This window comes from Rhyacophila brunnea, unplaced genomic scaffold, assembly GCF_057557595.1.
Source record: "Rhyacophila brunnea isolate RB1 unplaced genomic scaffold, BYU_Rbru_1.0 scaffold_18, whole genome shotgun sequence".
Classification (NCBI taxonomy): domain Eukaryota; kingdom Metazoa; phylum Arthropoda; class Insecta; order Trichoptera; family Rhyacophilidae; genus Rhyacophila; species Rhyacophila brunnea.
This window is the reverse complement of record NW_028232837.1, coordinates 13,121,721-13,144,931: the sequence shown is the minus strand read 5'-3', so window position 1 is coordinate 13,144,931 and position 23,211 is coordinate 13,121,721. Positions and strand designations below refer to the sequence as shown.

The 23,211-nt window shown below is 33.3% G+C and overlaps 1 protein-coding gene across 2 annotated transcripts in view; it reads right to left on the bottom strand.

The window, feature by feature from the left end:
• The window catches only part of LOC147073229 (CUB domain-containing protein 2-like), a 314,685-nt gene that overhangs the window by 249,512 nt on the left and 41,962 nt on the right, over positions 1-23,211 (bottom strand). For both annotated transcript variants that reach the window (XM_085945567.1, XM_085945568.1), the window contains exon 2: positions 8,718-8,777. The gene's annotated coding sequence lies outside the window, so the exon portion shown is untranslated. The remainder of the gene's footprint in view (positions 1-8,717; positions 8,778-23,211) is intronic.

Here is a 23,211-nt window from a genome sequence, read left to right as displayed (position 1 = left end):
CCACGGATAGTATCCGTACAACCTCAAATAAAGGAGTCTCAAGAATTTCTTCAGAACCCTCTCCACCATAAGGCTATACTTCAACTGATGCGGTGCCCAAACAATAGACCCACTCTCAAGTCTGCTTCGAACTAAAGAATTAAATAAAAGTTTTAATACCGTAACATCCGAAAAGATCCGGGAAGTACCCATGACGAAGCCCAACATTTTAAGCGCTTTGTTACAAATGGTAACTATATGGCTAATAAATGTCAGTTTACTCTCAAACGTAATGCCAAGATCCCTTACAGATGATATTCGTAACAGAACTCTGCCATGCATCGAGTATTGGGAAAACAATACTTTTGAGGCTCTGGTGGCGAAGGGTGAAAGTAAGCTGTTAAAATCCGCCATAAATAGTGCGCAGTAAATTTTGCCAGTCATACGTATTATTTGTTTTCATTAAAATAATACTACAATTTACACATGGTGTTGGTTAGTTTTTAAAATCCAATTAATCTCTGCGAAAACCAAGCAATAAATACTCGTCTATCTTTAAAATATCTAAAATTATGCAATTAAATCATACATAACTTTGGATATTTTATAGATAGAATAATATGTGTATATATTTGGTATAGTTTGCTTAGACAGGGCATATGTGTAATATGTATTCTTAATCCAACGAAAAAAAATAAGTATGAATAAAAAACTGTGCACAATTTTGTCGTATTGCCCAAAATATACCAAAACTATAATGATTTGGTTTAGTCAGGGTTTAATTGATTTTTAAAAACTAACTAACACCATCTGTAAATAGTTGTAGTATTAGTTCAAAACAAATACGTATGACTAACAAAGGTTAATGTGCATTATTTATGGCGGTTCTTAGCAGCCTACCTCCACTCTTCGCTGCTAGTAGATATTATATTTGGTAAATGGTATTGAGGCCTTTCAAATAGAAAAAAACCTTGCCTTTAACCATCACAAATAAATACTCAATTTCCCATTCATCGCGAAATCGCGAAAATTATATGTGTTTGTCTTCTTTTGAGCATTCATTGTACTCACCATCAAACTGTTTACGTAATGATATAGTCCGTCGTCATAAAAGTAAAAGTGTCCAACTGCATTTTTTGTGAAAATACACTACATGACTATCTGACATCTTACTAACGTTGCGGTTGCCTGCATAAAAGGTCCAGCTGATTTACAGCCTGGAAACATACTAACCCGAGTGTGTCAAAATTACTATCTGCTGCTTCACTGCTGACCAGTTAATTATCACAAAGCAGTCAGTGCTAAAGACACGCCAGGCGTACCTACCTTGCTAAACGCAAAAATGGCTCTACTGTAAAATACTGTTTTTGCAGTTGTTCCCTTTTAGTTGTATGGTAACAAAAAGAGCCTACTACGTAACGTTATGAAGAAGAACCTTAGTTTAAAGCGTGGAAATTTATATATTCTCTTTCTCTCACTCCTGCTATAGGCTGTGACTGATGCGTTACGATGCGGTCACCAGGTGTCTTCATGGTATTCATGGTCATCTAAACGGATTAAGAAAATAAATATGGGAATGGGTAATTCTTCCAATCAGTTTCATAATTGCGATAAAATCATGTTATATTACAACTGTATGAATATACACGCTTTTTACATTTTCATGACTCAATTCCTATGGGCCCTATGGTGTGGTTATCTAAATTTTATTCAGCGATCGCAGTGCCCATAGACTACCTATAACTTCCAAACCTATACGCAGTGCCGCAGATATTTTATCTTGCAATTAAAGTCAGGGAAAGGCTCATACATATATTTTAAAAATGATAAAGCCGTGTACAGACCGAAGTGAAATTAACCTCAGAAAATATTTATTATAACTATCATAATTTGTTTTTGATTCGAAGTCACCTGGGGGGAGGAGTATCTTTTGGTATACCAAAATTACGATGATTGGATTACGTAGCACAAGATGCACGAACAATTGGAATTGGATAAGGATTGATCAGACTGTGCAAGACGACTCGGTGAGGCCAGGAATCCACTCACAGTTGTTGCGCTGGTTAATGAAAATTAATCTAACCGAAATATCATTGTATGTGTATACAAACAAACGTCTTACATAAAATAAATTTGTACAAATTACAATTAGGTGAAATGCTGGTCGTATAAAATATCATTCGGTCTCCTGCCTTTCTGCAATTTGTAATGTGTGTAAATATTTTCGGTCATAATGTATTCGTAACCAATACGTGTAACTTCTTGTGATATTTATTTTAAATTTAAAGTGAAACAAGGACTGTTTATATAAGTAAATTTCAAAAATTACGAGTAGCGCGACATGGCATTGAAAGGTGCATGTTGGGCATTACGCATAAAGATCACAAAATAAAACAATGTATAAGGAAGTAAACAAACGTGTGTGATAGAATAGATGTCGTTAAGCAGGTGAAATTGCAATTGACTTAACAATATACCATCATACAACGGTGCCCAAGAGGTACTAAATGCCCATAGGTATACCTTAAAACTCACTGTAAAGACAAACTAATAAAGTTTGTGGACGTATGTGGCAGTAAAAAACTGGGAATCGAGTGGAGGGAGCTATGGGGAGACCTTTATCCAGCAGTGAATCGACTCCGGCTGATGATGATGATATCATAATTATCTTAAAAATCAGTATTCAGAGTATTCATTGCTTGTTACCAAAACTACCCAGATTTTGGTATTGTCGATTTTTTTCCGACCATGTCCGATCCTAATAGGATCATATGGGCCTCCACAGAGTGGAGGTTTGTGTTAACAGATTTTGTTTTTACGAGAAATGGATGTCAGCCACTTGCTCAACCTATTAGGTCCATACCCTGACTCATACACAAATTGAAAAACAATATGTGCACTTGCCAGACCCAGGATTCGAGCCTGGGACCCACGGCGTTATAGACCAACGCTTAAGCCGCGCGGCCACCGTTGGTGTATGTCAATTTGGAGGGCAATAGCTATGGAAATTAAATCGCTTCGGATATTGATATATTCCACTTTTATTTAAGACAGGATCTACTTGGCTCACACGGCGTGCTTCCATGTACGTTTTTTACTAAAGTATATTTTTCTATCTGTGTGTGTCGTGTACGCTTTGAATTTATAATTTATCGTGTTCATTATATGTAAAATAAATAAATTTGAACGGATTGTCTATCTTTCTTGACGGCTGGTCACAGCCAGGTTACGGACACTGCGCCATCGCCGAAAGTTGATAGCATCTTGAAAGCGCTCCTTAATGACCCGCCACGCGTAGCCCCTGTATTTCGCCCCCCGCGATGTCTTCGAGATTAATATATTTTTTTCAAACCAGATGCCCAAAAACTCCCGCCGCCACTGGATTAATTGATCGATCGAGATGACGCGATTATGGCCACGTACGCCTTTTGTCGAATTTCGCTAATGTGCCGCCAGTATCGGCGACTTTTTGTGTCGACTTTTTTTTTGGCTCCGTCGAATTTTTATTTTACACGATATATCTGCTTCGGCACGTACGTATAGCTATGGCAAATACCGCCTGTTGGAGGTAGGTAAACGATTTGTAACTTAAATAATTACAAGATAAAAAAACTTTTTATATACTACGTTTTTAAATTTCCTGTTGAAACACATAAACTTAACAATTCTATGTATTAATAATTTAAGACAAATAAGGGAATTGTCAACAAATCATTTTTTTTGCTATTTTGCAACAAACAAACAAACAAATATAGAATACTGAAGTGTCATTTTGATTTCCATAGTAACGCACGTATATATTAATAATTTAATTGCTAGGACCACCCCCTTAGCAACCAATAATAGTGGATTGGATTACGGATTTCTTCCGAAATAACTTTTCATACAAAACAGAATTAACTGAAAATGAATTCAATTCTACTTAAAGATGGCTAAAAGTATTAAAATAATGCATTGGCATCGTGTTTTGATATATTCTAAAAGCTTAAAATGTCTAGCTAGTCGGAAAGTTAATTAAAAATCAATTGCAAGATTTGTACTGGATAAACAACCACCGGACAAACAAGAATACGAGCTACGAAAAACGTGGTAATAATAAAATAGCAGTACATAAAGGCCAGTAAAATTATACTTATATAATATACTGAACATCAGTGGCGAAGGATGGAGGTAGGCTGTTAAGATCCAACATTAATATTGCATACTAAACATTGTCAATCAAATATATTTTCATTGAACTAAAACCACAATGTATAGATAGTGTTTGTTAGTTTTTAAAATTTAATTAAGCCCCGCCTAAACCAAGCCATAGTAGATAATAGTCAAAAAATATTCGCTTATCTACAAAATATTTAAAACTATGCCATTCAATAATACATAATTTTAGTTATTTCATAAATAGAATAATATTTTTATCGATTATGGTTTGGTTTAGGCAGGGCTTAATTAATTTGTAATAATATGTACTTATCATTAATTCAACGAAAACAAATAAATATGACTTGTGCACTATTTTGTTGGATCGTCCATTGCATCTTTATACTATTATGATTTGGTTTTGGTGGGGTTTAATTGAATTTAAAAAAAAATAACGAACACCATCTGCAAATTATATTATTAGTTCAATGAAAACATTTTTTTATGACTGACAAGGCTTAGTGTGCAGTATTTATGTCGAATCTTAACAGCCTACCTCCACCCCTCCCCACTTCTGAACATATATAATTTGAAAATATTTCATGCATAATATATACATATGGGGTAAGAATATGTGAGGTTGAAATGACAAGACTCAGATAGGATACGTGTGATTGAGAAAAATATCCATTTTGTTACCCCATAAATATAAATACTATTACAAAAATGGAATCCACTATAAACTAAGACTGCGAATCAAATTACAATAAATAACATAAATATGATAGTCGTAGTAAAACAAGCTGATTCTATTTTACTATGAAATAACGATGAGTTACGTAAAAATTGTGACGCGATGTTGTTAATACAAATGCTCGTAAGAAAGTGTCTGTTTGTATAGCATATTATTTATTGATTGAAAAATTGCATCGCTACTACTACGCTTGCATACTATTTTTATCAGTCAATGAAATATATGTTTGATTCTTATTTGCTTGGTTAGGTGTGTGTTTTTGTTTCGTGCATTTTAAATAAATATTATTATCATTTTTTCTATATCAGCTCTCTTTTGAAGTCATTCGGATTTCTGTCATACCACTAGACATAACTATCTACTAGTTAAATTCCTACATGATTCTTAAATTTAAATGACCACGTTTACAATGTTTTTTTCTTGATGCCTTTACGGATGCTTCGTATTTACTATACAGTATAGAAGTTTCTGGACTTTCGCACAAAAACTACTCTACTTGATGCTAAGTCAAAGAAAAAAGCAGCTGAGAAAAATGCCTTATTATAAACAATACATTTACGCGCATCGGGTATTGCTAATTTATATTCGGCCAGGTCCTATAAAACCATCTTGTAAAAACTATAGAAAGTTCTTTGTAGCGCAATGGTTATTCTGGTGAATATATGTTTATGGTATTAATAATGTATTTTATATCACCATGAAAAGTTGATTTCTAAAATTAGATAAAATAGGGGATAATAACTGCATATATTTCCTTTCCTAGAAGAAACAAAATATAGTAGTCAATGTCATCTAGTCAGTGGGCTTTGAGCTTGGACCGCCACAATGAACAAGGCTACCAACTACGTTAAAATTAATAGTGACCCCTTTATTTAAATCGAAAAGTGAATATAACAATGTGAAGTATATTATACCGTGTCGCCGCGAGTGGACAATTAGTTTATTATGGTTAAGTTTTGTTTCTGCCAGCTGATGAGCTGACATCTTAACAATGTTCCTCACCAACGATAACCTGAGGAAGATGAAGAAGAAGGAGCCGGCCATATTGGGGATCAGCTATATGGTATGTCTATAAAACTTTGCTGCGATTAATTCTCTTATTCACTAATAGGTTCGTTCCCGCTAAAACAAAAGCGGGATTAATATTTAATAAGTTTTTATTGGAAATACGTAATTTCGAAAAATCTGAAGTCTAGAGTCACTAAAACGATTTTTTTTAAATGACGGCCAGCAGAATTTGCGCCAATGTGTTCTACCAACCAAGCTACGTGTATCCCATCTAATTCCGACGAAGTTAACTACCTGTACACGAATATGAAAAGTGACACTATCAAAAAATTCACTTTTTCAGTATGACCATTCTGAGTTGTTTTTTTTTTTTTAAATTTTATAAGTAAAAAAATATAATGGAATGTGGTTATAATGTGTGTACTATATTGTTTTATTATTAATTTAACCATCTTATTTTACAATGCTTTTAAGATTTTCCGTATTTTATTGTCAGGGCAATGTTAATTTAAGCCCACGATGGCCGCACGGCTTAAGCATTGGCCTATAACGTCGTGGATCCCAGGTTCGAATTCTGGGTCTGGCAAGTACACATATTGTTTTTCAATTTGTGTATGAGTCAGAGTATGGATCTAATAGGTTGAGCAAGTGGCAACATACATTTCTCGTAAAAACAAAATCTGTTAATACAAAACCTTCACTTTGTGGAGCCCCATTTGATATTAGAATTGGACATGGTAAAAAAATGTTAATAACTTAAAAATGATTAATGTCGAATTTTTATTTTACACGATATATCTGTCACGGAACGTACGTATAAAGAAAAATGCCTTATTATAAAAATGATTAATTTTGTATGGCGTCACTTTTAATATTAATGTAAGTACGTACCGTAACGTACGTACATGAATATTAAAAGTGCAATACTCTCTGAAGCAATTTTTAAATTCCGTTACTTTTTTGTTAATCGGAATTTGCATTTAAATCAAAGTATTAATTACCTCAATTCCTAAGTGATGTCAGGATCTCTCCAAATTTTTGTTATAACGCAATTATATTTTAAATGAAAAAATGGGTACTGTTCGGTTATCAGGAATACAGCGGAAAACACATTTTGAAAATACCCGATATACTGGATTATTTGTTAGTTTAGGTTAGTTTTGTTAGGTTAGGTTGGCTTAGGTTAGGTTAGGTTTGGTTTGGTTAACCTAACAAATAATCCAGTTTGTCGGCTATTTTCAAAATGTGTTTTCCGCTGTATTCCTGATAACCGAACAGTACCAAAAAATGTTTTTACCTTTTACAAGACATGGTGGTCTTTTTAGAATTTTGAATGTTTTAGTGAAGTGCTTTGTAAACTATTGTTATTATAAAAATCACAATAATCGCTATAAAAACACCTGCTATCACTTCATTTAACAGTCGAACGTACAGTATATATTTTGCCCACACTAATGATACAGAAGTTTCTTGCGATTTTGACATAAACTGAATTTGATATTCATACCCAAATCTTTGCGAGAGCTTTAAATTTGAACGATAATTGATTATGGCAGTGACGCCGTGAGAGATTTGAAACTCTTGCGGTGAAATCGTGAAATAATAATGACGGTGCTATTATTTTTAGGTTTGGCTATACACAACTGTCTATAACGAAATAAAAACTCTAGACCCCTTGGTGAATAATTATGTCATTCGCAACATTTTCAATCGAGACAAACAACAATAATATATAACAGTGGCGAAGGGTGACTTTTGGAAAGAGGTAGGCTGTGGAGATCTGATAAAAAGAACACACTTGTCAGGTATACTTACGAAAAATAAGAAGATAATACGATATTACTTCTAATGAATATGTATACACTAATTTAATGAAATTTTTAATGAAAACTCAATGACGGCATAAAATTAAGCAATCAGCTGTTTAAATTACGTATTTTTTTCAAAACATTTATACACATCAAAAATCATTACATAAATTTTATGTCTATATTTATTAATATTCGATTCAACACCATAGAAACAATCTAATTTTTAATTATTTAGTTTTAGGCTCTGCGATCGGAGCTTACCTTAGTTTATACAATTCTATAGACTGGGTGGGGCTACGTGACGTAAAGTCCATATGAAAAAACTTGAGAATTATTTAAAACATAATCCGATATTTATTTACGTCAAGACAGATGGCGCGCTGTGGTATATTTTTTAAAACCTTTGCAGATTGTTTTGTAATTATCTGTGTAATACATTCCTACACATACGTCATCTCTCGTTGGCAAAATAAATTATTTTATAGAATATAATATAATCAAATGATTAAATGAATAAGTCAATATGCAATTAAAAAATATTTTTCTTAAGAAGGTAGGCTTCAAATAATCGCCTAGTATGGAGTCTTCGCCACTGATATATAACCATGAAATATTGATACCATGATATTATATTATACGAAGCTATTAAAAAGAAATAAAACAAACTGCAAAATTATCCAAATTCGGCACACATAATTTTAAAACACCTCTGATATAAAGAAGTAGATCGTGAGGGCGTGCGCACACTATCAAGAAAACGACTGAATCAACAATAACTGAAGCAACAATGTCAGTACACGATGACAGGAAATTGTTTGCAACGTTTGTCAATTCATTGATCATCATTCTCAATAATGATGCAAATAATATAAATAGATTTTAAAATACTTTCTACGATCCCGGATTATCTATGTGTATTACATATAGCTAAAAATGGACCTCATGTTTTTATAGATAACGTATCCCACTATGAAATACCTTCCACTAATAAATAACCATTTATAATAATAAATAAAAATAACACTCACCATATCGTCAGTGTCAGGTCCGTTGTATTAAGCATGAACTGTACCCGCCCTGCGGATTATCTGAAAAGAAAAAATCATTTTTCAATTAAACAATTATTATGTACAGTAATGCAATTAATTATTATTTATATATATATATATATATATATATATATATATATATATATATATCTATTAAACCCCACAACCTGTATTTATACTATAATAAATCAAAAGACCGTCTGAAATGTCACAATATTTCTTTAATAAGAGTCGAGAGATAAAATAACATGTCTCATGAGGTAGGACAGAACCTAATAATTCGTAAAAATAATACGACATAATATCTAAATGGGTCCAAAAGAATAAACACAAAATTTTTGATGCTCTTCTATCTTATGGTGTCATATTCCATCATGCAGTACACCTCCATATCCTGGGCCAGTCGTATCAGATCCACAACACCTTGGACGGCAAAGCTAAGAGAATTTTCTTTTACCTAATTCATAAATCCTAATCATATTTTCTAATTACGGAAAATATGGCCGAAGTATGCAATTTTTCTCCGCTTCACAGTAGCTATAAGTTATATCAGTGACAAAGGGTGGAGGTAGGCCGTTAAGATCTGACATAAATAGTGCACACTAAACATAATTGTTTTCATTGAACAAAGACTACAATGTGTAGAAATAGTGTGTTAGTTTTTTAAATGCAATTATACTCTGCCTTGTCCAAGCCATCGTAGATGATAGTAAAATAATATTCATTTTTGTATAAAATATCTAAAATTATGCCATTAAATTACGCATAATTTTATATGTTTTATAGACAGAAGAATATTTTTTATCGATTATGGTTTCTTTAATATGTATTCTTAGGGCTTAATTTAAATTTAAAAACTAGTCAGCACCATTAAAAAATTGTATTTTCAGTTCATTGAAATCAAATCAGTATGACAGACAATGTTTCGGGTGCACTATTTATTTAAAATCTCAACAGCCTACCTCCACCTCTCGCCACTGAGTTATATTGTCCCATTGGCTCATCTTGATGACAAGAGAAGACCAGATAGGCTGAAAGTAATATGGGTAGACTGTGTTACGGAGGATTTAAGAAGGCTATGCCAAAGCAATCGTTAAGGGTCGGTGTTGGATTGTTCAAAATGTAAAAAACTTTTTTGGAGCAAGCCAAAACCTGCGAATTGCCAGAAATTATTACATTAACTTGTCCATATGAGGCGGAAAACCACAGTGTGCAAACCACTTCCTCTGGGACTGTCATAGAATGTGCTCCGATAGGGAAGAGATGCTCAAATTGGTTCAACCAACTGTTGTGCCCATCCGCCGCGTCCGACCTGGTCGCCACAAAATAAATGCGTTATTACGTTTGTGAACATGAAGAACTCTTCACACAGTTTTGTATAACCGTATTGTTTGAGCTTAGTTTTTTGTACTATATATTTATTAATTATAATCATTTGGGTTTGTTAGTTCATCATGCTTCTTTTTGACATTGCCACATTTTCATTAGTCATTTCACAAGTTTTCGTAAACTCAGAAACTCAAACTCGCTCTTCGTCCATTTGAGTGCGTGGTAACTTCACTATTGGTTATCTGCTTCTGCGCATCTATTCTATACACAAAACTACTTTCTTCCGCTACGGCAGCTATCTAGGGTAGGTTTGTATCCAAATATTAGTACTTATTGTACCAATTACAATAAGTTAGTTACACTTATTACAATAAGTGCTATGTTTTAACAGCACCTCTTTTGGCTGTGGTAAATTTTAGAGCGATATAGACAGTTTTGGCTGTTTAGACGGCTAAAATAAGTGCTAATACTTGGATACAAACCTACCATAAATAGCTGCCGTAGCGGCCGAAAGTAGTCTAGATATGCTGAGACATTCCCCAGTATTTAAAAAATGCTGATGCTTCACACTCAAATGTAGGGCCTCGTAAGACAGAATGTGATACAGTCGGGTTGGTTTGAAGGGTTTATATTGCCAGAAATTATGACTGATATTAAATTTGTTTAAAAAAAAGAATGAAATTTGGTAATTTTTAATTAAATCAAAATTAATACAAGATAAAAATAACTTTTTATGTACAACGTTTTTAAATTTTCTGTTCAATTATTATGCTCAATATGCTCAAACTTGTACTTAATATGAAGTAAATAAAAAACAAACAAACAAATATAGAATACTGAAATGAAATTTTTATTATCATAATAACGCACGTGTATATTAATAATTTAGTTGCTAGGACCCCAGACCCCTAGCAACCAATAATGGTGTCGAAATAACTTTTCATACAAAACAGAATTAACTGAAAATGAATTCAATTCTGCTTAAAGATGGCTAAAAGTATTAAAAGAATGCATTGGCATCGTGTTCCGATATATTCTAAAAGTTTCAAATGTCTAGCTAGTCGGGAAGTTAGTTAAAAATCGATTGCAAGATTTGTACTGGATAAACAACCACCGGACAAATAAGAATACGAGCTAATAAAAACGTTGTAAAAATGAATAATTACTGTGCTGAAAAAAAAAATATATATACCGAATCTTAACGTATATCCACAGAAATCTGTTGCATTTTAATAAATAATATGTATTTTTTAAATAGATTAAAATGAGTGCCTATAGTATGGTCGTTTAGTATTTCAAGGACCTTCTCAAGCCATATGTGTATGGGAAGTATCGAAAAACGAGAGGGTTTTTATGTTTTATATGCAGTGCCCATTATATTATAAGTCAATATTCTTGAGTCATAAATCTCTCCGTGACACAGTCCACTTATACCACTGGTCCAACGCCATAACTCTTCGAGGGTCCATGGAAACATTCCCCGTGCAGTCGTAGTTTATACGGCAGCATTATTTAATGCTAACAATCTCCACCGAGAGCCGAAATAATTCGCCGAGATGATGCCCCATAATGCACAGGGCCGGCTGCAGGACTTCGCATGGGGATCAGGGGCGGATCGGCGATAAAAACACCATCCATCATCGGCCCGCTACAATTGCCGAGACGTGACTTGGAAACAAAAACACGAGTTATCCGTCATTTACACAGCCTGCCCGGAAAATATTTCGCCTCTTCGCTTGTGTATAAAGTAAGGATTCGTTTTCAAACAGCCTAGGTTTAGTGTTGTATTAAAATAATATGTTACACAGTTTTATTTTAAAATATATTGTGAAATATATCGACTGTTAAAAGTCAAAAGGACTTAACCCACACAAATCGAATTTTACAACAGGCACAAAAACGTTTTTTCTATGATTTTCGTCCAAAGTTAAAATATAAAATAATTACAAGATAAAAAGAACTTTTTACATACAACGTTTTTAAATTTTCTGTTGAATCATATAAACTTGACTTGACTAGCTTAAGCGATCAAAAAAAATCTACTTGATAGAAATACTGAATAATGAAATGTCATTTCATATTGATTTCCATAGTAACGCACGTCTATATTATTTAATAATTTAGTTGCTAGGACCCCCTAGCAACCAATAATGGTATCAAAATAACTTTTCATATAAAACAGAATTAACTGAAAATGAAATCAATTCTACTTAAAGATGGCTAAAAGTATTTTAAAAAAATGCATTGGCATCGTATTCTGATATATTCTAAAAGTTTCAAATGTCTAGCTAGTCGGGAAGTTAGTTAAAAATCGATTGCAAGATTTGTACCGGAAAAACAACCACCGGACAAATAAGAATACAACCTAAGAGCGGCATGCACAATCTAAAATTTCGATCCTAAGGATAAGTCGCCGAAAAGCATGACTTAACTATAGACAATCCTGAGTATAGAGTTAAGGAATCCTTAACCATAGACTACTTTTGTTATGAACACGCCCCCTTCTGTATTACCATTTACCACTGACAGCTGCTGTCAAAATAAATTCGCATGTCTATAAAACAGTCCATACACTCAAATTCATTTAACAATGTATCTCAATATGAATATTGATAGTGTTAATTCGTTTGGCATGTACTTGCAGAATATTATTTTAGTACAATGACACTTGACGCTAGTGTTACCATGTTAAAAAAATATCTTGCGGTGCTTGTGGAATCACGTATAATGACTTATAACGGAAACATAAGAGTATTATAATTAAATATTAATATGTATTTATAGTTATTGCATTAATTTATAAAATGCAGTTGTCATATTTTTGTCATCGTTTAATAATTATGAAATAATTTACCTAAACTATAGGAAAGAGAATTTTAAATATGGTATTATTTTAAATAGAAATGATCTTAACTAAGGACAATGTTTCTGCATAGTGTTTTCTGCTAAGGAAATTATAGTTATGACAAATTTTTCTGCATTCCGCTCTAAGAAAAACGTTGTAATTGTAATAAACATAATTTTGAAGCATAAATAATTCGGTGTTTTATTTTTTCAATATAAATTAATATTCTACATTCTTTTCCCACTTCACTAAAAGAAATGTTCGATATTTAAAGCTTACGTTCTTTAGGCACAATGTCTATTTAGCAGTGGCGAAGGGTGGATGTAGGCTGTTAAGATCCGACATAAATAGTGCACCGTAAACTTTGTCAGTCAAACGTATTTGTTTTCATTGATCTAAAACTATATAAACCCTGCCTAATCCAAGTCATTGTAGATATAGTCAAAAAATATTTGTTTATCTTTAAAATATTTAAAATTATGCCATTAAACCATTCATCATTTTAGATATTTTATAGATAGAAAAATATTTATTATCGATGATGGTTTGGTTTAATTCAACGAAAACAAATAACTATGACTGAAAAGGTATGCATTATTTTTGAGGATTGCCCATAGCATACCTTAATTAGTATGGTTTGGTTTATGCAGGGTTTAATTGAATTTTAAAAACTAACCAGCACCATTTGCAAATTGTATTCTTAGTTCAATGAAAACAAATAAGTATGTCAAACAAAGTTTAGTGTGCACTATTTATATCGGATCTTAACTGCCTACCTATGCCCCTCGCCACTGGAATTTAGCCGTGTACAATGTTAGATATTGTCCAATTAAACATATTTTGAAAAAAACCTGTTGGTTAAATCCGTTTGCCTTTTTAGAGTCGAATGTTAAACTTTTTGTGGTTTAGAATGTATTATAATTCATTTTGATTGACCGATTGGGCCTAATCAAATAAATGTAATTTTACAATAATATGAAATTTTATAAATCTAATTTAACACGATGTAGTAGGTAAAGAATGAGCCAATACAAAAATGTTGATATAAATGGTGTATCATTCTACGCATTGGTTAAGATCATACACAAGTGAAATTGCAAATAATTTTCAACAGTAGATGGGACGAAATTTTTCACTCGATGCCAATCGGAGACCGACAGTCGAGGTGTAAGCACGTCAATTTGTTTTGTGATGGCGTCGGAGGAATATATTCTTAAATCGTGTAAAGATGACTAAAAAAAGTTATCCATTTACTTGAAAAAGAAAACATGTCAATGAATATACTATTATTATTACTAATAACAAATTATATTTCGTTCGGCTTGCGTAATTTGCACAATCCGCGCATCGCCTAGTCACGATCTTTTTAGACCATGCCTCAACTGAAGTATAGCCTTAATATTAGTCTTAAAAATCAGTGACAAAGAGTGATTTTTGGAAATAGATAGGCAATGGATAGTTCTCAGCCTAGCCAAAGTGTAGTGTCATGTTAGAATTCAAAGTCTGACGTCGGTGGGATTTGAATCAGACAAGGAGATCCACTGACCACATCGCTTTTCAACACAGCATTGGAAAAAGGCAGTCAGAATAACCGACATCAATTTCAATAAACCCATATGACATATAGTATAATATTATATAGTATAACAGTCACGTCAAATATTATCATATACGTACACAAGCGTGCACGCAGAAAAATGGTTTGGGGATACTTTCTGGATTTAAATGGGTGAAATAAGTAACTAACCAACTATAGTGAAACAATTTAACCATGAACATATTATGCAGATGATTTTTTTCTAGTGGGCAGAAATTCGGCAGTAATATTTTTACGGTTGCTATCATAGACTGTATATCAACAATATTGCATCGTTTTCTCTAGCTCGGCATCCCTAATTATTGTTTTATTTTTTGCCAAATCTATCGAATCTCACACTGGTGTGCTTATTTATGGCTATCATTATTTGACATCTAACATAAGTATCAATCATAATTGAATGTATTCTAATCGTATCGTGCCTATCAAGTATATGAAGATTTCTCTTCTTTAATTTTTTTTTATTGTGTTAACTGTCAATGTCCGAAAATGTAAATGTCTGAAAATTTCCCTCTGAGGCGGATGAAACCGGTCCAGATATTAAATAAAAGTGGAAGAAGTACGATAAAAATTTACGTACTTTTAAATTAAATTAATAATAAGCTTTATCTTCGCTTATAAACTGTTAACTACTAATTCGATATCTTAGTCCCCATATAGAGTTAGGTTTTTGACAACCTGTTTTAATTTGTTAAATTATATAAACCACGGCGTCCCCAACAACGGATCGTGACTGGGGGGATCGCCAATTACTAAAATAATGGAACCTAAATCGTCGTATAAAAATAAATAGGAGTATGATGCAAAATTCATTTTTAACCTGGAAGTTTTGTTTGGAATTTGTGTAAAATTTATATATATGTCCGACTTTATGCTTGCTCTATGATCCATTAGTGGATCCACTGAAGCGTAACAGGGTTCAGTAATAGTATTTATGAGATACTGGGGACATCGACACCAGATTATCGTAGTAGATACTTGTGTTTCGACGTTTCATCTCGACGAAGGAAGAAGTACACGCGGTGGAAACCCAAGAATCTATTACGATAACAAAACAACCGCGAAGGTATCAAACATTATATAGACACCAAATTAATATCGTCAACCGAAAATCAGTAAGTGGAAACAGGCATTGCTTTTTTTGTGTCTGTCATCTAACTGCAAATACAAAGTTTAAACCAATAAAATGAAATACCTATTGATGGGTATGGGTTACGTAAGGTGTTGATTTACACTTTTCCACTTACTAAAAATACTGATTCAGGGACATTACGCAAGCATATTTCGCTTCACAAGTAACAATTAATTAATAATAACATTTGTAAACGCACGTTTTGTCGCAAAGCGGTGGAAAATCGTATTTAGAGGCGACGTTCAAGGCTCAAGGGTAGATTACTGACTGACCGTACCTACTTTAGTTCCTTCGTCCGCCCAGAAACAGATAACGGTACTTTTTTTTGTTTGTTTCGCTGTGCATCCTGGCCTAGCCTTGATTCATTTACAGTTACAATAATATTATCATTATATTCCCAACTCTGTCGATTGGAGGATTTTTGATGGGAGGTTTAGGGATTATGATATTTGGTATCACTATATGATTGAAAATATTTCATGCATATAGCTGCTAGAAAAAAATACGACACCCTACGAGACTTAAACCTCTAACCGCTGGATTCGTGTTAGTGTGCTTTTCTAATTAAACTACAGGCATCCTACCTAATTACAAAAATTTTAACTAGTAGTTCTTACATGATATCATTACCAAATTTCGTTAATAATTTAATAAATTATTCGTTGAATAAAAGAAGTGATCTATCTATAAAATGATGTAGATTTTTAATATAGAGCTTATTAATAAAATAATTCAAAATACAGGCCGCGTTTCAACCATTTATGAACCGTAAAAATACACGGTTGGGCCGCCTGTTACCGACCCCTGTTTTATACTAAAATAACAACCTTAATTTCTACCAAATAAAATCAACCACAATTTATTTTCTTAACGATTGTGTTTGTCATAAAATGTCATATACAAGAGACAGTGAATCCCATTCAATACACGACTATATACTTAGTCAGCACGATTCTAGGTCTTTGGTATTTTTCATTGTGTAAATAGCATATAGAGAAATATTCGCTTCGTCTTATTTACGTTACGTTCTTTCGCCTGCAAATTGAGCAATTTTTATACCAACAAACGCCCGGCATTGACTTGCCTGATGGGCACCGGGTGTTCTCAAAATACTACATAAGTCATTGGCTTACAGCACGGTTAGTATTTTATTATACATTCTCAATTCGCCGCAGTCCAATACAAACACACGATACAATGTTACTTGTCATTTGTACGAAGGAAAATTGACGGAAAACAACAGATCGATTCCCACATGGACGAATGGATTTATTGTCTATCAGTTATTTGTACGCAATTAAAAAATATTGTTTCCATGTCCGATCTACTACTAAGATCATACGGGCCTCCACAAATTTGTGGTTATATATTAACATATTTTGTTTTTACGAGAGATGGATGTTAGCCACTTGCTAAATCTATTAGGTCCATACTCTGATTCATACACAAATTGAAAAACAATATGACTGACGATTGTTGGTAGTATTTTCATACCAATAAATTTGATTTAAATGTTTTGTCAAACACTATAAACATTAAAAAATTGAAAGATTTTTCTTCTTAGAATAGTAATAATACTAATAATGGAACAATTGAAACCATGGAATACAGAATTAATGGGAACTGAAAAATCTAACCGTTGTGGGGTAAGTAACATGCAACCGATCTCTAGTGTAGAAGAATATGGGATAAACTTAAACAAGTATCAATAATACGTCATTATAAGCTTGTTCTTCGTTCTGACAACTGCGCTCGGTTTATGCACTTACGCTCATTCAATATTGGTGTATTTGAAGGTTGGAACACAAAATATTGCATGTCTATAATGTGTGTTTCATTTTCATATATTCAAAACCCTGCTTCAAAATGTAGTGTATTATAGCATAAAACCCATACTAAATTTACAATATGCCGAAGTATTATAAATGTGCTTCTCAAATAATTGTATGTATAGTAACTTTTCCACATTTATAATTTATAACGTAATATCACAACCAGTCTGATCAATTAAAACTCATTCGCTGTTGACTAGATAATGATTTTTTAATTACCAGCTTTAAAATGCACGTTAATTACATCGATCGGCCGCCTGGTCATTACACGCCAGGTGCGTCTTCAGCGTCCAAAGTATTAATAATGTCGTAAAATGAAACCTGTCATTGTATAAATTATAAAACAAACAAATTACCTAGTCGCACATGCGTCACTTGGAATAATAATGAAAAACAGATCCATTTTTAAATGCATCTACGAATGAAAATTATTACATTGCCCTAGCTATCAATCACTCGTGTCCATATGCAATTCTTTCAGCAAAAATTCATTTTATTTGACTCATAAATCTATCTCTGTTTGCATTTTTAGACGGACGCCATTTTGCTATCATCCTATTAATGAAAAGCTTAATAAACGGCGTCTGCAATAATAATAACCATGGCAGCGAATCCGTTTTCACGTTTTTTGAAGCGAAATTTGTTTCCAATGCGAATATTTATTTGCTCGAATGTTTGTGACAGGGAACTAGCTGTAGAAATTGTTTTTGTTTGTTGCAATGGCGAGTCAATGTTGTATTAATTTTTTGCCTAATACGAGAGAAATTTGCCACAGTGTTGTTTGGCACTACCAATTATTATTGCTCTCTGTATTGCCAAGTGATTTGTTGACCCATTTAATCGTGTTTGTTTTTATTTTGTTGTTTTTTTACCGTTTTTCAATAATATACTCGTACATTAGACATGACCAATTTCAAGTAGGTTGCGATCTACTTTCCTAGTGTTTTTCTTTTCTCTTCTTCTTTTCATTCCCTCATTGCTGAAAATTGAAACCACCCTGAAATTCAGCCATCGTCTGAGCGACTAAAGTTGTGATCAAATTGAAGTGCATGTCGCCGACTGTCACGCTGTCGCGGCGACAAATTTAGTCTATGGTTTCGTCATTTTGCAAAATATTTTGAACGATCACCATCTCTGCAAATTCACTGAAGAATGACACTGTTGAAGAGTGCCAACTATAATGTATTCGTAATTATTTTAACAGTTTATACGTGTGCTTAGGTTAAAATTACTTGCGACATTACATCCATAGATAATATTTTGAACAGAACTCAACCTGCAGACCATAGATAATAGACAACATTCTTATAGAAAACAAAAAAAACGTGATTTTGAAATGAGTCAAAAAAGTGTAGGCATGTAGAAGATGATAAAAACATGGTATAACAGGGTAGGTACGGCTTTCGAGAGAAAAATATGGAATAATCTTAAACAAGAAAAATAATATGTTATTTTCAATAGTTACAGCATTAAATTTTGTCACGCAATCATAACGTTAATTCAATATTTTATGACAGTCAGCGCGATTTGTGTTCTTTGGTTTTTTGACCTAAAGTAATAAATTTAATCCTGTTTTAAAACTGCTGTGACACCCGGTAGGTTAAGCCAGTTTCAATTAATTTTGTGTACTCTGACATTCACACATGTATAGCGGCGTTCACTGGACGCCGAAAGCACTATGTAGACGGATTAGGCTTTAACTCTATGTTAACTCCGTAATGATTGATATCTCTCACAGTCTTACAGCCAGTCAGCTTAGTCTGATTAGCTGTGCCCCTTTTGATCATACAGGTCCTCTATTTTGAGACTAAGCACCTTACACTATCGAGATTCGTGTCTAGTGATAAGTGTGGTATCTAGTTGTCAAATGTGATACCTACCTGAACTAAACTAATCCTTTTGCAAGTTCATCTAGTTAATTGGTCGAGCGAGTCTTATCTTATCTTGTTAATCTATTTTCGTGTACCGTTTTAAATATTATCTGTGTTTATTGATTAAGTCTCTGTTAATTCGGAATAAATACTAAACCCGGAAGTGTTTCTATTTTATAAATAGTATAACTAGCGACCAACGTGGGCCCAAAGCGTTTCTATGTTATAAACAAAAATAAAACCATCCTATACAAGTAATATAAAATTAGACAGATCATCGGTCCTCAGCCGTGACGGACTGACCTGGAAAAAGAAGAAGTAGCCCAAAACTCAGCTGTCAATCTTGGATATTGATTCGCGTACTTGTTAGCAGAAAATTAAATCACGCAATAAAGAATTTACATAAATTTGTGTCACACCAGTATTGCCATAAACATAAGATGGAAGAATAGACTCGCGAGCGACGAAAACTTTTTAATTGAATCTCAGTTTTAATGTAGAGGCGACTTAAGGCAATTAGTATTAAAACAGCTTCGAGTCTGCATGGTATAGGCATAGATAGACAATTGGCAATGTTTTACTATTATGGAAATCATATTTATTGGAAAAAATAATGGACAAATCTCAAAAATTAGAAGGCGTAGGTATGTCTAAAATCTTTTTCTTTTTTTCTGTCGCTACAATCCTATATGGGTCCAGCATTTAGTTCCATCCCAATCTGTCCAAAACCCACTTCCCTCCAATAATAATATGTCTACAGTTTTTAAATCCAACTCTACAATATTCCTCAATCTCAAGCCAGGTTATTATCACTTAACTCCAAAAGCAATAAAAATATGATAATATATCGTATTTATCCCGGGAAGTTAACTGTTAGGCGTGATATTTTTATAACACGGCCCCCCATGGCCGCGTTAACTGCGAACTGTCAAATGTCGTTTAGAAAGACGTGTTAACTGTGTTAACAATCATTGTAGATAACCGCCTTTTTTATGGAATTTCTCCGAGAGATATCACCGTGTAATTTTGAAGCAATAAAAATAACGAAAACGTGTTACCGTGCTAACTACCTTTTTAGAATAGCCTTGCTAGTCTTCATCACACCTTCTGGATTACCGAACGTCAATTTTTTTGTCATGCGTGATTCTTCCATCTTGTGTACTTGATCTAGCAACTTAGTGGAGCCCAATTTGATGGTATCTTCGTCCGTAGGTAAGTATGTGTATCTTTTTTAAGAACCGGAATTGAACCGAACAGCATTCGTTTTTTCCATTGGAACCAAATCTTTAAAAAAAATAGGTGTTCTAACAGCTCTGATTATAATATAAATATAACCCGACATTACATTATATTCTTATACGACGTAATGCACATATATATACACCCACCCCAAGTCAGCTTTCTCCTGCAATCCTTCCTCCAGGGCATTCACTATAGCTACCTATAGTTTAGGATTAGAGGGTTTAGGTATAGCAAAAAACATTGTTAGCTACTTTCACGCAAGATAGCCGCGGGATGCAACCACGTAAGGGGGCGTTTCTAGAACTTGGTTCCGCGAAATCTATCAATGAACTTTAACACCTAATTACGAACGGACATGATATGTTTTATTATTATAAAATGGCGTGTAAAGATTTTGTGTAGTCCAATGCATAAGTTACTGGCTTCTTATTCGGTGGATCATGTTTTGATTTACGATAAATAAGGTCATAAAACATAAATGTGATGTGATCAGTGACGGGTTTAAGGACTTTCAGACCCGAGGCATTAACTGATTATGTGGTGTGAGTGGGTCTATTGTTTGGGCACCGCATCAGTTGAAGTATGGCCTTATGGTGGAGAGGGTACAGAAGAGATTCTTGAGACTCCTTTACTTGAGGTTGTATGGATACTATCCGTGGCTTTATCCAACTGACTTTCTCTTAGGCATGCTTATATACTGCAGTCTGCAATTTAGAAGAAATCTTTATTTAGCTACGTATTTTTTTCGACTTAAACGAGGTATAAATGAGAACTCTGCCATTCTGGGCTATCTTGGAAATAGAGACCATCAGTTGTTTATTCTCCCAAAGTGCAGAACCAACCTGCCAATGATAATTCCAATTGGGAGAGCGATAACTATGTTCAACGAAATTGCTTCGGGTGTTGATATATTCCACCTACGTGAGAATGAGTTAAGGTGGATGTTGTTATATAAATTCTTAAAATAGGGTCTGCTTAACTCATCCGGTATACTTCCTTGTGCCTATCTAATTTATCTACTGATATACCTATCTCTTTTTTTATGTAATACTGTTATATTTATATATCTTTGTTTCTAAATGTCATGTAGTGAACGTCTTAAACTTATAATTTTTAATGTCCACAATATGTTAAAAAAAAAAAAAATTGAAATTATGAGGACCCGCATGAAAAAAAATTATCGTTACTAACAATTTACACAGTAAATATCATCGAATAGCTTGCCTAGAACCACATCGTGTCACTAAAAATAATTAGTATTGAAGTATATTAGCAGCTTTTTTATGAGTACGTACTTAAAAAGTGCGTATCTGTTTGAGTGGTTGTAATATAATGTCTTTTTGATGTTAGTTGCTGGAATTTTGTTATGCTTTTGATAGAATTCTATACTCAATTTGTGAGAAATGCAATTTAATATTTCGGGGGTCTAGGATCATAAGGGCGAAACTACAAAAACACCGTACTGAGATAAATGGTAAAATAGGGTAAAATAGTTTTTATTGTTAAAAAAAAACAATTTCACACTGTAAAAATACAAAAATAATAAATTAAAGCTGTTGTAACATATTCATAAGAGTAATGTAGAGCATCAATATCGTCATTTTAGACATTAGTTAGATTGGAAAAAAATAAAATATAATTAATGGGAGACAATCGCCCCTTTGTCTCTCAAAATATTTTCAAATAAGGTTAGTGATAAATATTTGTATTTGGATATTCGCCTATATGACATTAAAATTCCATATGGATTTGTAGATACGCCGAGTAATATCTGGCAAACCACTATACGTACGAGTTTCATCTTTGTACACATAATAGAACTGCGGTCTAGCAATACAATGCAATATTTAACTCAAAACAGCCATTTTTGTAGTTTCGCCCTTATGATCCTAGACCCCCGATTTGTATGACTGGTTTGAATACGTCGAAGAAAATCGCCACCGTATGTGATTTTCGTATGCCTGAGTGATTCAAAAAAATGTTTTTAATAATAATATACACACTAATTTACTATAATAATTAACATAATTTAATACTGCTAGTCTTAAGTATTTGCATATTCATTAATAATCGATACCCAACATATTTCAATTACTGTAAATGGTTGCTAAGTAACCATAGTTTTTCGGGTATTGTATGCATGGATAGTCTTGAGTCACTAGTTATTATTTGACACAAATGTCAGCTATTACAAGGCATATATGCAGCATCTTACAAGCGCAATGTTTGTTAAAAACAATCAATATCCGTTAAACAACCTATGAAAGGCAAAATATAGTACTTATAGTGATTCAGGTACTGTTCGGTTATCAGAAATACAGCGGAAAACACATTTTGAAAATACCCGATAAACTGGAGTATCTGTTAGTTTGGGTTAGTTCAGGTTAGGTTAGGTTGGGTTAGGTTAGGTTAGGTTAGGTTAGGTTAGGTTAGGTTAGGTTAGGTTAGGTTAGGTTAGGTTAGGTTAGGTTAGGTTAACCCAATGACATTAATATGGACGAATCATCTGGAAAAGAAAATGACACTCACTTTATTGTCGGGTCTGCCGAATGGCATAATCTGTTCTAACGCCATTACAATAAAGATGATATCGCTATAAATTCCTGATGCTTTTTGTTGGGTCTT